Below are 7,108 nucleotides of genomic sequence, written 5' to 3' on the forward strand. Positions count from 1 at the left end.
AACACAGATAGCTACTTAAAGTACTGTACCTTAGAAAATAAATTTGGAAGAATTTTGTTTTACCCTTGTATTTCTGACAAGGATTTTTTTTAAAAAGAGAGACCTGTTGTAAAGATCAAAAAATGGTGGTATGTAATGTGCTTGAAAATGAGGTAAATTTGGAGGTATCAATCAGTACTGCCCCCATCTTTGAAATCCTAAGATGTGTTGCCCATTGACACTGTTACTTCTAAGATGTTGTGTCACCGCAGTCTTAAAGCTGACTGTACTAGTCTGTAGGCATATTTGGGAATGTTTGTTGTGCCTGCATGGAGGATGAAGCTTGGGCATGGTGGTAGATGAACATCTTTGGGCCGTTACTATCAATGTACCAAGTCTGAAAATAAGGGTACAGTTCTTGGTATTTGCCCTATACTTGTGGAACTCCTTCATCCAGAAGTGTGTCCAAGTAGGATTATGAACAGTTTCCAAGAAAGTTATGTGGTGTACTGGTTAAAGTGTTGGATTAGGATCCAGAAGAAGCAGGTTCAAATCCCCGCTCTGCCATGGAACCTTGCTGGTTGAACTTGGGGGTGGTGGCTACAAGCATAGACAGCTTTGAGAGGGAATTGGATAAGCATATGGAGCAGAGGTCCATCAGTGGCTATTAGCCACAGCATATTGTTGGAACTCTCTGTCTGGGGGCAGTGATGCTCTGTATTCTTGGTGTTTGGCGGGGCAACAGTGGGAGGGCTTCTAGCCCCACTGGTGGACCTCCTGATGGCACTTGGAGATTTTTTGGCCGCTGTGTGACACAGAGTGTTGGACTGGATGGGCCATTGGCCTGATCCAACATGGCTTCTCTTAGGTTCTTATGTTCTTATATGGTAATAGATTTTTTTCCTTTGGTAGATATTAAGTTGTCCTCTGTCCCATGCACTTGGAGAGCAGTGGAAATGAAACTGAACTATCTAAACAAATGCGTCTAGAATTTCAGCTTTTTGCATGGAAAGAGTGTATTTAAATTTAAAATAAAACTATAAAAGGTCAAGTAACCTTCAAGTAAAAAACCTGATTTTCTATTCCATTTATAAAAATGATTTCATGCACAACTTTTAAACCTTAGAGCCCCATGGCGCAGAGTGTTAAAGCTGCAGTACTGCAGCCCTAAGCTCTGCTCACGACCTGAGTTCGATCCCTGGCGGAAGACGGGTTTTCAGGTAGCCGGCTCGAGGTTGACTCAGCCTTCCATCCTTCCGAGGTCGGTCAAATGAGTACCCAGCTTGCTGGGGGGAAAGTGTAGATGACTGGGGAAGGCAATGGCAAACCGCCCCGTAAAAAGTCTGCCGTGAAAACGTTGTGAAAGCAATGTCACCCCAGAGTCAGAAACGACTGGTGCTTGCACAGGGGACCTTTCCTTTCCTTTAAACCTTAGGCCCTCCAATTCAGTGGGTGTTATGATTCAGTGCCTTGACCAGGATAGCCCAGGTAAGCCTGATCTCATCGGATCTTGGAAGCTAAGCAGGGCATATTTGAATGGGAGACCCCCAAGGAACACCAGGGTTGTGCCGTGGAGGCAGGCAATGGCAAACCACCTCTGAACATCTCTTGCCTTGAAAACCCTGCAGGGTTGCCATAAGTCAGCTATGACTTACGCACACACATACACACACACAATGCCACAACTCATATATGACTTCGGTTCCATTAAGGAAGTACAAAAATGGTAGCTTATTCTGTGAACATCTTACTTTGCTCAGTAGTACCTCTTGATCAACATTTGCATTTAGCTTGCTCTTGGAGTCATTGCAGACCATTGGTATCACCTGAATTTCTTTTGAAAGAACTGCATTTCAAAAACTGCTGTACGAAAAGAGAAGTAATGCAGTTGTTGAATTCTTTAATAGCATGGTTGTTTGGGAATACAAGTTGTCTTTGCAACAAACAATTCTTTCTAGCAACTGAAATGTTTCAACGTAATCATACAGAAAGCATTGTGCTAGCCCAGGAGTGGCCAAACTTGCTTAACGTAAGACACACATAGGATAAAGTCAGATGTGTGAGAGCTGCAAGACATGAATGTCAGATGTAGGAAGGCAGGTAGACAAATAGATTGGGGGGGGGAGTGAAGAGGGAGAGAGAGGTGGAAGGAAAACAACTTTAACTTTAAATGCCTTCTTCAGGCTGCCACCCAGCTCGCCTTGGAGAAGTGAATTAAAGAGATGGATGCAGTGGGGGCTTCAGGAGCCACACAATATATGTGAAAGAGCCACCTGTGGATCCCGAGCTACAATTTGGCCACCCTTGTGCTAGCCCCTTTATGCTTTCTTGATGTCACCTTTGTTCTACCTGAAGTGGGCAGTTAACACTCTGTGACATTATAAGCTCAGAGTTACAACATTCAGATTTAACCAAGTGTGGAGGGGGTCTTCTTTCCTGCACTTGCTGGAGAGGTTGTTACATGCAAAATGAGAAGCCTTCACCTGGATTGAGGTGTTGACTCTTGATATTTATGCTGCAAGGCTTGCAGCATAAATATCAAGAGTCAGCACCTCAATCCAGGTGAAGGCTTCTGGTTTTGTGTGTAACAACCTCTCCAGCATACAAAATATACTGCAATAAAAGGCCTTCTAGTAGTTCCTCCCACCCAAATCTTGTAGATCCTCCCACCGAAGATCTTATGTTAATATAAATTGTTTTGCATATCGGAATTAACAATTATGTGAAGATTCCTTGTTCTCATAAGAACAGTGATTATAGATGCACGGTATGGAGCTCCTGTTCATGTTGATGAAGAATTTCTACACTGCCATGTAATATTGATTTGGATGGCTCAAGTTAGCCTGATCTTATTGGAAGCTAAGCGAGATCGGCCGTGGTCAATTCTTCGATGGGAGACCATCAAGGGATGCCAGGGTTTGCCAGCTCTGTTTGTCTCTTGTCTTGGAAATCCTACATGCGTTGCCATAAGTTGTCTGCAACTTGATGGCACTTTCCACCACCACTAGTAGTCAAACTGATCCAGAATTAGTCAAAAGTGGGTTTCCATCTGAGCTATGCTTACCTTGCATTAATACTTTTAATTAATGTAGCCAGGGGTGTCAAATTCATTTGTTATGAGGGCTGGATCTGATATAAATGATCTGATATAAATGAGTTGTACCTTCTGGATATAAATAACTTTGTTGGACCGGGCCATGTCGGACCAGGCCATGTGTATAGCTATTCAAGATTAGGTAGCAGAGATATGAACTTTATAAAGAACACAGACAAGCACAATTCAAGGGTTAAAAAAAACCTCTTAAAACAGCACTTGTTGGTATTAAAGGTCCTTTCTTTGTATCTTTCCTGTGCAATCCAGAGAACTGGGCAAACGAAGCTCTGGCTCCTTCCTTCCTCAGGGGACCGGGAGGGAGAAAGGAAAAGAGACTTGGCTCAGTAGCTCTGCTGTGTGATTGAGAGAGCCTGAAAAAACAAGCTCTGTCTTCCCCCCTTCCTCCCCAATGGAGGAGCCTCAGTCAATGGAGAAAATAAGAGGTTTTGCTCTGTAGCTCCTGTGCGATTGAGCAAGCCTTGCAAAGCAAACTGTGATGCAGAAGGAAGCAAGAGAGAGGGAGAAGGAAGCAGATGACAGCCAGTTGCTCAGGGGCCTGATTCAGCCCCCGGGTCGCATGTTTGACACCACTGATGTAGAGTGTTAATTCTTTAAATAGACGTAATAACTAAACAGGCTACTTTACAATAATCTAGAAGCATAATTTAGTAAATTATTTTTTTTTCATTTTAACAATTTATTGAGGTAAATAAATTTTAAGTGATTGTATGTACCTAGACTTTTTAATGAGATTATTTACTTGTCTCCATATTGATGCCATATGATTAACGTGTAGAAACATTAAAAAGGAAGCGCTCTTCCATGGGATGTGGATCTCTTACATAATAACCGGAAAATATAATGTTGATGGATGAAACATGTGAAAAAGAACAGAAAGTTCTCCAGATCATCTGAATAGTCTTTTCTAATTTTATGTAATGCACTGCTCAGTCTTGCACATTTTTGTGCTCCAGAAGGTACAGAGAAAGCTGGGAATTCTGCCTGTTTGGTTCTCAGAAATCTGATCAAGCGGGAGGCCAGGGAGTTTTCATCTTATTGAGCTGTTGGAAAAAGAAGGGGAGAAACCATTGCTTTCTCACAAGAGGCTTGATCTGACATTTCCTAAACTACTGTAGCCTCCCCCCCCCCCCTGTTATCAGTATTAGCCACAGCTTATTGTTGGAACTCTCTGTCTGGGGCAGTGATGCTCTGTATTCTTGTGCTTGAGGGGGCACAGTGAAAGGGCTTCTAGCCCCACTGGTGGACCTCTTGATGTTTCTTGGGGTTTTTGGCCATTGTGTGACACAGAGTGTTGAACTGGATGGGCCATTGACCTGACCCAACATGGCTTCTCTTATGTTCTTAAGGGAAAACCCCCAGGCACGTGGCTGGATTCCTTTGAAGTTGAAAAACGAAGTGATGCGTAGGATGAGATGATCAATAAGATACAGCTTACATGCCCTAAACTTGATAAAGTTGACGTGGCTTGTTGATTGATAACCACTAAAACAGTTAATCCAGCTATTATTGTGAATTCTGTATTCTTTTCCCTGTAATATGGTTGAAGTGTCTGAAAACAGGCTTGTTTTCCTGCAAAACATTCTTCAGCTGACTTAGTGTCTTTCGTAGTTTTGGACTCTTTCTTCCATTTTAAAACTCTTTTGCTATCAAGTCACAGCTGACTTATGGTAATTCTGTGGGTTTTCAAGGCAAGAGACTGTGAGAGGTGGTTTGTCACTGACTGTTTCTGCATAGCAACTCTGGACTTCCTTGGTGGTCTCCTATCCAAGTCCTAACCAGGGCCAATCCTGCTTTGCTTCTGAGTTCTGATGAGATCAGGCTAGCCTTTTATAATTACCAAGAGTTTTTTGACACGTTTCCATGTTGAGTTATATTTGTTGATACAGTCTTGTTGTATATATTTAAGTGAGCCGTTAACTTAGAAGTGTAATTTGCAAATCCTACGTTTAACGTGTGCTATATGTTGCCATAGGCCATCATGAGGTTGCCTTATACTGAATCAAACTATCAGTCTGTCACAACTCGGGGGGGGGGGGATTACCAATTGCTGCCACCACTCTGGGTTAAGGGTCTCCCTTGAGAAGGCCCAGAGTTCCCTCCCAAGCCCTTCAGGCTTCCTTTAGCTTAGGCCAAATAATAGGCGTGAGGATCAGGCAGAGTGAGCAACAGGAAAAAAAGGTTTATTTAAAAGCTCAGTCAATGCAGTACAACAAACAAGGTGCATTAAACAGGAAAAGGGGTGAGGGGAAAATAAACAAATGCCCTAATGCGTCTCTCTATACAGTCCCTACTCTTAATACCAACACTTACCCCCTTGGGTAAGGGATCTTTCCCCTGCTGAAAACTCTCAAGGCTACAGCCTGCCTCCAGCTCAGCCTTCCTGGGCTTGGCCGTTGTATCTTCTTCTCCCAGGCCCCACCCCTCTCTGGACCAGTTTCCCTCCAAAACCTTGCCACCCAATCAGTGGGACAGGAGGGATCCTGGGAAATGTAGACTTTTCAGTATAACTCCAAGGCAGGCTTCTCTGGAGCCTGTAGGCCACACTAGGCCCAGGATCATGACACAGTCCTTGAGAGTATTGTCTGCTCAGACTGGCAGCCATGCTCCAGGGTCTCAGGCAGAAGTTTTTCACATCACCTACTGCCAGATCTTTTAACTGGAGATGCTGGGTGTTGAACCTGGGACCTTGTGCATGCCAAGCAGATGCTTTGTCTCTGAGTCACAGCCCCTCCCCTTGGAAGTTTATCCAGTGAACTCTATATTTACCTCTCCTCCTCTTATGGTAGGGATTCTAACCACAGCTTCATAACTTTGAGATATGCATTTCATGCTTAACACTGGATACTTAGGGATGGTGGCTCAGTGGTAGAGCACCTGCTTGGTAAGCAGAAGGTCCCAGGTTCAATCCCCGGCATCTCCAGCTAAAAAGGGTCCAGGCAACTAGCTGTGAAAAACCTCAGCTTGTTGAGACCCTGGAGAGCCGCTGCCAGTCTCAGTAGACAAGACTGACGTTGATGGACCTCACGGTCTGATTCAATATAAGGCAGTTTCATACATTCATATGTACTTTTTGTCTCCTCTCCAGCCCTCAATAATGCTGCTTGCTTCCAGTGTAGGAAAAATTGTTTCTTTTCTTTAGCTTTGAATTCCCCCCCCCCCTCTCGTCTTTCTATTGGTAGATGTGTATACTCTATATTATGTGTTTTCAGCATTTGGAAATCCTAAATTCTGCCTGTGACTATTAAAGAATACCGTTCTGTGAAATGTGTAAAACTGAATTGTTCAGCGGGACGTTCCTATAGAGAAAGCAGACCTGTGGTGTAGTGAAGCCACTTGGGAGGTGACCTCTATTAGGGATAATCTCCCCCCCCCCCCCCTTTCAGTTCTTCTTCCAACTCATTGCATTGTACTGTTTTTACTAGCCCAGTCTCATCAGATCTCAGAAGCTGGGTCAATCTCCAAATACTACTAGGGTCGTGACACAGAGGCAGGCAATAGCAAACCATCTCTGAAACGTTTCTTGCCTTAAAAACAAGTTTAGCTCGCCACCTAGTGGTGCATCACATTGAAAGAGCTAGAACTTCTGGCTGCCAAACAATTTTAGGATCACCTGCTGTGCTACACAATGCTGTACGGTAAGAATAACTAGCAATCTTTGCTGTTAGACCCAAAGATTATCATGGTTTGTAATCTGCTTGCTGTTTGACTAAATGGCTTTGTGGCCCTAGGAATTTTTGCTGGTAGATTCGTATGTTATCATTATAGCTGGTTTTGGGGAGAGGGAATTATAAGCAAAGGAAATAAATAAATAAAAGAAAGGTTCTATTTTGTCATCAACTTGCTGATTGATGTGTAACTTGCCTTGAATCCCAGTGAGAAAAGTGGACTGTAAATGAAAATATAGACTGGATTAAGTGAATAAGAATATAGTGTTGGGATCTTGTGCTAGTTAGTGCCAAATATGTTCTTATTTGGCATAGGGTTGTATAACTGAACAGAGTTAGAAAACTGTGT

This window comes from Heteronotia binoei, chromosome 10 (genome assembly GCF_032191835.1).
Source record: "Heteronotia binoei isolate CCM8104 ecotype False Entrance Well chromosome 10, APGP_CSIRO_Hbin_v1, whole genome shotgun sequence".
NCBI lineage: Eukaryota > Metazoa > Chordata > Lepidosauria > Squamata > Gekkonidae > Heteronotia > Heteronotia binoei.